Below are 7,845 nucleotides of genomic sequence, written 5' to 3'. Positions count from 1 at the left end.
GTGGGAAAGGAAACACTAGGTTTTTTCATCCACTGCCCTAGAATTGCAGGCTCAGTGGGCATATGGATGGCTTATCTTCCAAGTTATTGCAAAAGTTAGTTTTACCTTACTTTTTACTGCCTTATACGCTGTCATTTGTTTTATCCTCTTTTATGTCTTAAACCATGCACCATTTGATTAGCAAACCATTGCTTAGTGCCCTCTCATTATCTTTTATCAGTATAGTCCCCCACTTCAAAATAGGATACTGATTTCTTTGTTAGAGTAGCAAAAGGTACAAGAACATATAACCAAACCATAGTAACTTAGAACAATGGTATTTAATTTCTTGCTTATACAATGTTTTATTGACATCATAGGTCATCAGGGTTAAAACTGGGGTGGCTTGTTTGTAGGCTGCTATTTAGAGAACAAGAATGATGGCAGCTCTGCTATCCTCAACATGTGATTATAAAGGTTTCCCTAGGGATCAGCATTCCAGTAGCAGGAAGGGGAAATCCTGAAGGAAGACACAGGAAGAATTTATGGCTGTGTTTAGAAGTGACCTTGTCCATTTCTGTTTTCTCTTTCATTGGCTGAAATCAGACACATTGCCATGTCTAAATGCAAGGAAGCCTGGGAAATATAATCTAGCTGAGAATTCAAAAGTAGGTAAGAAGATGGAAATGGCTTCTTCTCTGACCTTTTAAGATTCCTGTTATAGTCTGAATTGTTTTGACAATAAACTTTTCCCTTCATTTTATGGATTGTCCTAGAGGTTTGGCATTCCTTTGAAAGGACACTTTAGAATAAATATTTTTATAAAGGACTCTTTCATTTCTATTCATGCAGGATTTTGGGTATTTGTGGATTTCTTAAACCCCAAATTTTAATCGTATGATTCTTCAATTGGGCTCATTCTGAAGCTTCATCCATCTTGGTATTGCTACAACCATACTGTTTGTAATTGACAGAGATGGATGACATCACAATAGAGCATTATCCACGTGGAGGGGCACCCACAGAAAGCTGGCATTATGAAGTGAACACTATACCACAGTACTGTCAATATATGAAATCAGGAGTAACTATCAGCAACCAAGGTGAGATCATTTTTCATCTCTGTGAGCAGATTCATCAAGGTCCTGTGTACTCAACTGGGATAGAAGGAATACATATATACTAGGTGTCTTCTTTCTATTGTCATTGTATCTTAGCTTAAGGTGTAATTTTATTTTCATTGACAAGACCCTGAGATTTGAGTTTGCATATTTATAAGGATGAGTGGTCTCTACTTGCTCTTAGGTTGCTCACCATGTAAGAGACGAGGTAGGTAAAATAGACTGCTTACAGTAGTGGTAGGAACATGTAGCCTGTTCAGACAGTATAGACTGGTTCTCTCTCTCAGCAGTGTTCATTGACCTACTTGTGGGAACAGAGAAAGTAGACAGTGGGAGTTGCTCACGACATAAAAATCGAAACAGGAATGGTAAGCATTTGTGTACAGAATATAGATGTGGATTTGGATCTGCTTGAGTTGAATCCTGTCTCTGTCACTGAGATGCTTGTTCTTAGCCAAGTTACTTTACTTCTCTGAGCCTCATCTGAACAAGGAAAATGTGAATACATTTTTTTGTAGAACTGATATGTATATAATGTATATCTATCATTCTATCTTTCTAGTGATCTAGCTGCCTATCAACTATCTAGGTATGTCAGTACCTAGATATGTATGTAGATATACCCAGTGAAAGTGAAAGTGAGGTTGCTCAGTCATGTCTGACTCTTTGCAACTCCATGGAGAGTGTAACCTACCAGGCTCCTCTGTCCTTGGGATTTTCCAGGCAAGAATACTGGAGTGGGTTGCCATTTCCTTCTCCAGGAGATCTTCCTGACCCAGGGATTGAACCCGGGTCTCCCGCATTGTAGGCAGACACTTTACCATCTGAGCCACCAGGGAAGTCCCAGATATACCCAGTAGTGGATATATATATATGCCCATATTCTACATCTATCTTTCTATCTCTCTCTTTACTACCTAGGTATATCGGATTACTTTTCAATATCTGTAATTTGCATACTGATTTTCAAGCATTTTGTAGATTTACAATACTCAATGTGGTTATTGTTATTAAGTGTTGTAGTGAATTTATTGTTAGCTTGAAAATATTTACTGATTAGCATGTATAACTATATGCTATTTTTCAATATAAGAAGCCAGGCAGAAAATGTAAACAAGTGAAACTCAAATGTTCATTATATACTTAGAAGTCAGGAGGACCTAAGGAACCTAGTGAGATTGCAGAGGATATTCAATAAAGGAAGAAAAAAAAATGCAATTTAGAATACAGAAAATGGCTAGAGAGGAGGGTTCTAGAATACCAGAGTTGAGATGGAGGAAATTAATGAGGATATCTATATATTGGAATGGCTTTTCTGGGGATTTGCTTAAGTGATGTTGGTGGGCCAACAAAATGGGCCATGAAAAATGATGTGGTCAGAAACTAAGAAACTAGGAATCAATTGGCGTGAAACATGGTGCTGAAAGTGACGAGGCAGAGCAGCAGGAAAAATGGAGCAAGCTCTAAAACTCAGAAAGATGGGTGCACATTCTAGCGGTTGGTTTATGGCTTTTATGAGGATATGGAAGTAATCCATGACTTTCATTTTATTTATTTTACATTATTTATTTATTTGACTGTGTTGGGTTTTAGTTGGGGTATATGGAATCTTTGTTGTGGTGCACGAACTCCCTAGTTGTGGCACGCATGTTCTGGAGTTCAAGATTCAGTAGTTGCAATGCTTGGACTTAGTTGCTCCTCTGTATGTGAAATCTGTTTCCCAACTAGGGATCGAACCCACATCTTCAGCATTGCAAGGCAGATTCCTAACCACTGGACCACCTAGGAAGACCCTATCCATGACTTATGAGAGAAGGAATTTTTTAATGAAGGCAGCAGTCTGCTGTGACTGAGGGCATGAAGCAAAAGTTCCTGGAGGCATATAGTCAGTCTATAGAGAGTGGGATAAGGAGTATTTTTTTTGTTTGTTTTATTGAAACAAATGTGTGTATGCTATTGTGAGGAAAGCACCAGATATTTAAAATTAAAGAGAGAACCAAAATAGAGGGATATTTGCTCTTAAAAGAGCAGGGACCCTTATTAGATGGTAGAAAGGGCTGATTCAATACAATATAGACCATGGTCTGCTTCCAGCTGACCCAGTCGCCTATTCCTTGTTTCCCATTCTTTTGTCCTTGCCAGGGTTCTATTCAAGGAAAGAAGGCCTTCTTTTAAGTAGAAAGGGGATCCATAGGGATAAATGTGTGCTTACAAAGCATTACTAAGAGGATTGAAGAAATAGAAGTTAGGGGGCTTCCACTGTCTCTTCGTCTTGGGGTTGGATGGTTAGAATTGTGACTCAGAAAGTATAGAACTGTCTCTGCTGCTCCACTGCAGTCAAAGTGCCTCACACACATGTGGCAGTAGTGGTGCTTCAAGCGTATCTATCCGATTTTGCTTGGTGGCAGTCAAAGCAGGAGAAAGGGCTTCTGCCTTATTTTTGCCTTCCTATTCCCATGTCACTGTGTCCTGCTGGATTGAATTCAGTCACATGCAGAAATCAAGCTGTGTCTTGGAAATAGAAATTTTAGTTTTATCTCCTCTTCCATATAAGAAGTTGCATATAAATGATCAGGATTTGAAGACAAATGGTAATAAAGCGTGGGCTTCCCTGGTAGCTCAATTGATAAAGAATCTGCCTGCAATGCAGGGGACCCCAGTTCAATTCCAGGATCAGGAAGAGCCCCTGGAGAAGGGATAGGCTCCCCCCTCCAGTATTCTTGGCTTCCCTGGTGGCTCAGCTGGTAAAGAATCCACCTGCAATGCAGGAGACCTGGGTTGGGAAGATTACCTGGAGGAGGGTATGGCTATCCACTCCAGTATTCTTGCTTGGAGAATCCCCATGGGTAGAGGAACCTGGCAGGCTACAATCCTTGGAGTCACGAAGAGTCAGGCATGACTGAACGACTAAGGACAAGCACACAATAAAGCATATTAAAGATACTCCCCAAATCCTTTTATTTATTTATTTATTGTTGTTGCTGTTATCTATGTTTCTGTAGTTCATTCCTGTAATCTTGTATACTGTTATCAACCAGGTTCATGCTCAGTAACCTTAGTTAAACTTGATGGCACATTAAGAAAAAGCATGCAAAACAAGCTACTTATTTTGTTTGCTGCTGCTGCTGCTGCTAAGTCACTTCAGTTGTGTCCGACTCTGTGGCAGCCCAACAGGTTCCCCCGTCCCTAGGATTCTCCAGGCAAGGACACTGGAGTGGGTTGCCGTTTCCTTCTCCAATGCATGAAAGTGAAAAGTGAAGTTGCTCAGTCATGTCTGACTCTTCGCGACCCCATGGACTGCAGCCTACCAGGCCCCTCGGTCCATGGGATTTTCCAGGCAAGAGTATTGGAGTGGGTTGCCATTGCCTTCTCCAACTCTGCATAAAATCCCTTAAAAGGCAATATAGTGAAACTTTCAGTGTGATGCATATTTCCCCTATTTAAAAGGTTCAAAGGTCAGTTCTGGGTCCTGTGATGGGGTAGACTTTTCCATCTACCCTGACTACTGAGACACCCCACGTTTGTCTGCGCCTGCAGGAGGAAGAAGGGAAGTACTAGGCAGCCCCTCTGCTCACTCACTGGCACCACATTTTCCTGATCTCATTTCAAGCACATCATTTTCTCTGCTCATTTAGATGCTTGATAATAGTATGAAGTGGAGGTGTACTTACCCAAGTCTGAGTTGTTTCTAAGTCCAGTTTGTAAACTTTTACTTGTCTTTGTTGTATGGCTTAGCTTACATGCAACTCTCATTCCCTGAATAGCTGCTGTTCCCTACCTAGCTTTCCCCTTCTAACTTTCTCCTGGCAAAACTGGGATCCTGGCTAAACTCAAACCTCCCACTTGAACTGCTCCTGCGTATATATCCTGCCTGCTCAGAATCTCTACCTAGAAGTTGTAGTAGGCATGTTTCTAAGCATCTGCCCTTCAAGATTTCCATTCCCTCATTATTCAATCAAGCTCTCATTGATTGTGTGAAATGAAATATTACTCTGAAATGTACTATTTCTGTGAAATGAAGTATTTTCTTATTCCAGTAACAAGCCATGACATAGCCATCTGAGCCCAGGTAAAACAATGCCAGCTATTCTGCAGCCATCAGCCACTTCCTCCCCCATAAGTGCTGAGGACTTGGCGGGGGGCGGGGGGGGGACTTATGGGAAGCACAAGAAGCAGTTATCCGCTACATCACCAGCTCTTATGGTTATACAAGGAATTAGGATGTGAACAATCAAAAAGCAGGATTTGGCTCCAGACAGCTGAGATGCATATGAAAGAAATGATTTCAGTAAGCCTTGTGTGTCTTCCCATACATAGAAGAGCACTAAATCTCTTCATGCAAGAAATCTGATTTTCCTTAATTAACAATAATCTTTTAACATTCAGATTACCTGCCCCTTGCTGCAAACTTGCATATAGCCTGGCTCCTTCCCTTGCCTTCTCAGAAGCAGCTCTCTCCAGGTCACCTGAGATACTGTTTACTGGGCTTGGAGTCCTCATGATTCCCACCGAATAAACCTAACTCTCAACTTTCAGGTTGTACATATTTTTTCAGTGGACAATTGAATAATGAGGGGAAGTAAATGCAACTTTTCAAAGAGTTATGCTGTCAAAGCGCTTTCCAGATATTATTACGTTATAAGTGTGTGTGTGTGTGTGTGTGTGCTTGATTGTGTCTGACTCTTTGCAACGCCATGGACTGTAGCCTACCAGGCTTCTCTGTCCATGGAATTTTCCAGGCAAGGATACTGGAGTGGGTTGCCATTTCCTACTCCAGGGGGATCTCCTCAACCCAGGAATAGAACCTAAGTCTCTTGTGTCTCCAGCATTGGCAGGCAGATTCTTCACCACTGTGCCACCTGGGAAACCCTTTATTATGCTATAATTCTTTCAAAAGAGAAATTATCCTCAATTTTTTTTAATAGGCCTGCTCTAATTAATTGAGCTCTTCATAGTAGATACATTTCTCTGGCTGGAGTCAGAGGTTGTAGCAGAAGAAGAGTTAGGCAAGAGAGATGTATAGAGAGATGACTGAGCCTTGAAACAGGTTCACCCCAGAGCTTCTAAAAAGGATTGCAGCCTTGATGATACCTTTATTTCAGTCTTGTGAGACTCTAAGCAGAGAAACTATGTGACTCGGCCATTGTGTACACTTCTGATACATTGAACTGGGAGATAAAGCATTTTCCCTATTCCAGGATGCTAAGTCTGTGGTGATATGCTATGGCAGTAATGAAAAATAGTACAGAAGTTAGACATCTCCAGCTTAATATATCCAGTTCAGAACTTAGTATATTCCAAATCCTTAAACCTGATTCCTCTCCAGTCTTTCTTGTCACTAAAAGACATCATTATTCATATATTCACTTGGGTCCTAAATATCAGAGTTATTTCTAGATTTTTTTTTTGAAATCCACATCCACCATTTTTCAAATACCTCTGGGTATTTCCAGCATTTCTATATCTGATCCCTTCTCCCCTGGGAGCCTGATCCCAGCCTAGTCTAAACCATCACCTCTCTCAACAGAAGTTTTGAAATAGACTTTATTCTTTTATTTTCCTAAACAGAATCATATTCACAGGATAGTCATAGAAATGAAAATTTGAAAATGCCAATCAGATAATGTTATTTTTTAATTTAAAATTTTAGTTACCTCCCATACATAGAATGGAATTCAAATCCTACGTCCTTTATGATGTGATCTGTCTGCCTCCTTGATATTCTCTTCTTTCTTACTGAGTTTGAATCAGATTAACATTCTATGGTTCTGATACACACAGAATTCATTGCCACTTCAGACCTTTCCATCTTTGATTTCTTCTGCCTTCAGTGTACTTTTAAGATATTGTAATACTTTGCTCTTAACATTCTTCAAGTCTTTACTTAGGTATCATTTCATCAGAGATTCTGCCAGATAAGACAGCCAATCACCATAGTTTTTTATCACCTCACCCTTCGTCTTCCCTGGTGGCTCAGGTGGTAAGGAGTCTCCCTGCAGTGCAGAAGACCCAGGTTTGATCCCTGGGTTGGGAAGATCCCCTGCAGGAGAAAATGGCAACTGACTCCAGTATTCTTGCCTGGAAAATACCATGGATATTCGAGAAGCCTGGTAGGTTATAGTCTGTGGGGTCTCAAAGAGTTTGACACGACTGAGCTACTTCACTTCTGAGGAAAATACTTTTTCCTTCTCAAATTACATTTACATTTGCTTACTTTCTTTTCTTGTTATACTAGAATATAAGCTCCATGAAAGCAGTGATTTTGACTGCCTTCATTATTACTGATCTCTCATTCACTATAACAGTCTCTGTTTCATGGCAGATTCTCAATAAGTAGTTGTGGAAGAAGGATAGCATTAAACATCAAGAAACAAATTTTGGCTTACTTCAAGTATCTTTGAGAAGTTTTGATTCAAATGTACTTGGTGGAAATGTGGGTAGTTAAGTAAGTGTACTGCAGGAAAATGGAGGTTTATACTTAAACGGTGAAAAAAATCTACGAGAGATAATAGCTCTCATGATACAATGAGGCCATGGTGGTCATAATACTTTTTTTTCCAAAATGGTCATAATACTTTTGATTAAAATCTTACCTAATAATAGGAAGCAATGGAAATTTGGATTTCTCAGCCATCTTCCTTTTATTATTGATGTCTGAAATGATCATTATTTATCAAGTCCTACTTTGGCTGGAAAATGATTTTTTATATGACATTTCAAGATTTGTGCCTTGAATGTACCTCTT

This window comes from Ovis aries, chromosome 6 (assembly GCF_016772045.2).
Source record: "Ovis aries strain OAR_USU_Benz2616 breed Rambouillet chromosome 6, ARS-UI_Ramb_v3.0, whole genome shotgun sequence".
NCBI classification, from domain to species: domain Eukaryota; kingdom Metazoa; phylum Chordata; class Mammalia; order Artiodactyla; family Bovidae; genus Ovis; species Ovis aries.
This window is presented reverse-complemented; position numbering follows the sequence as displayed.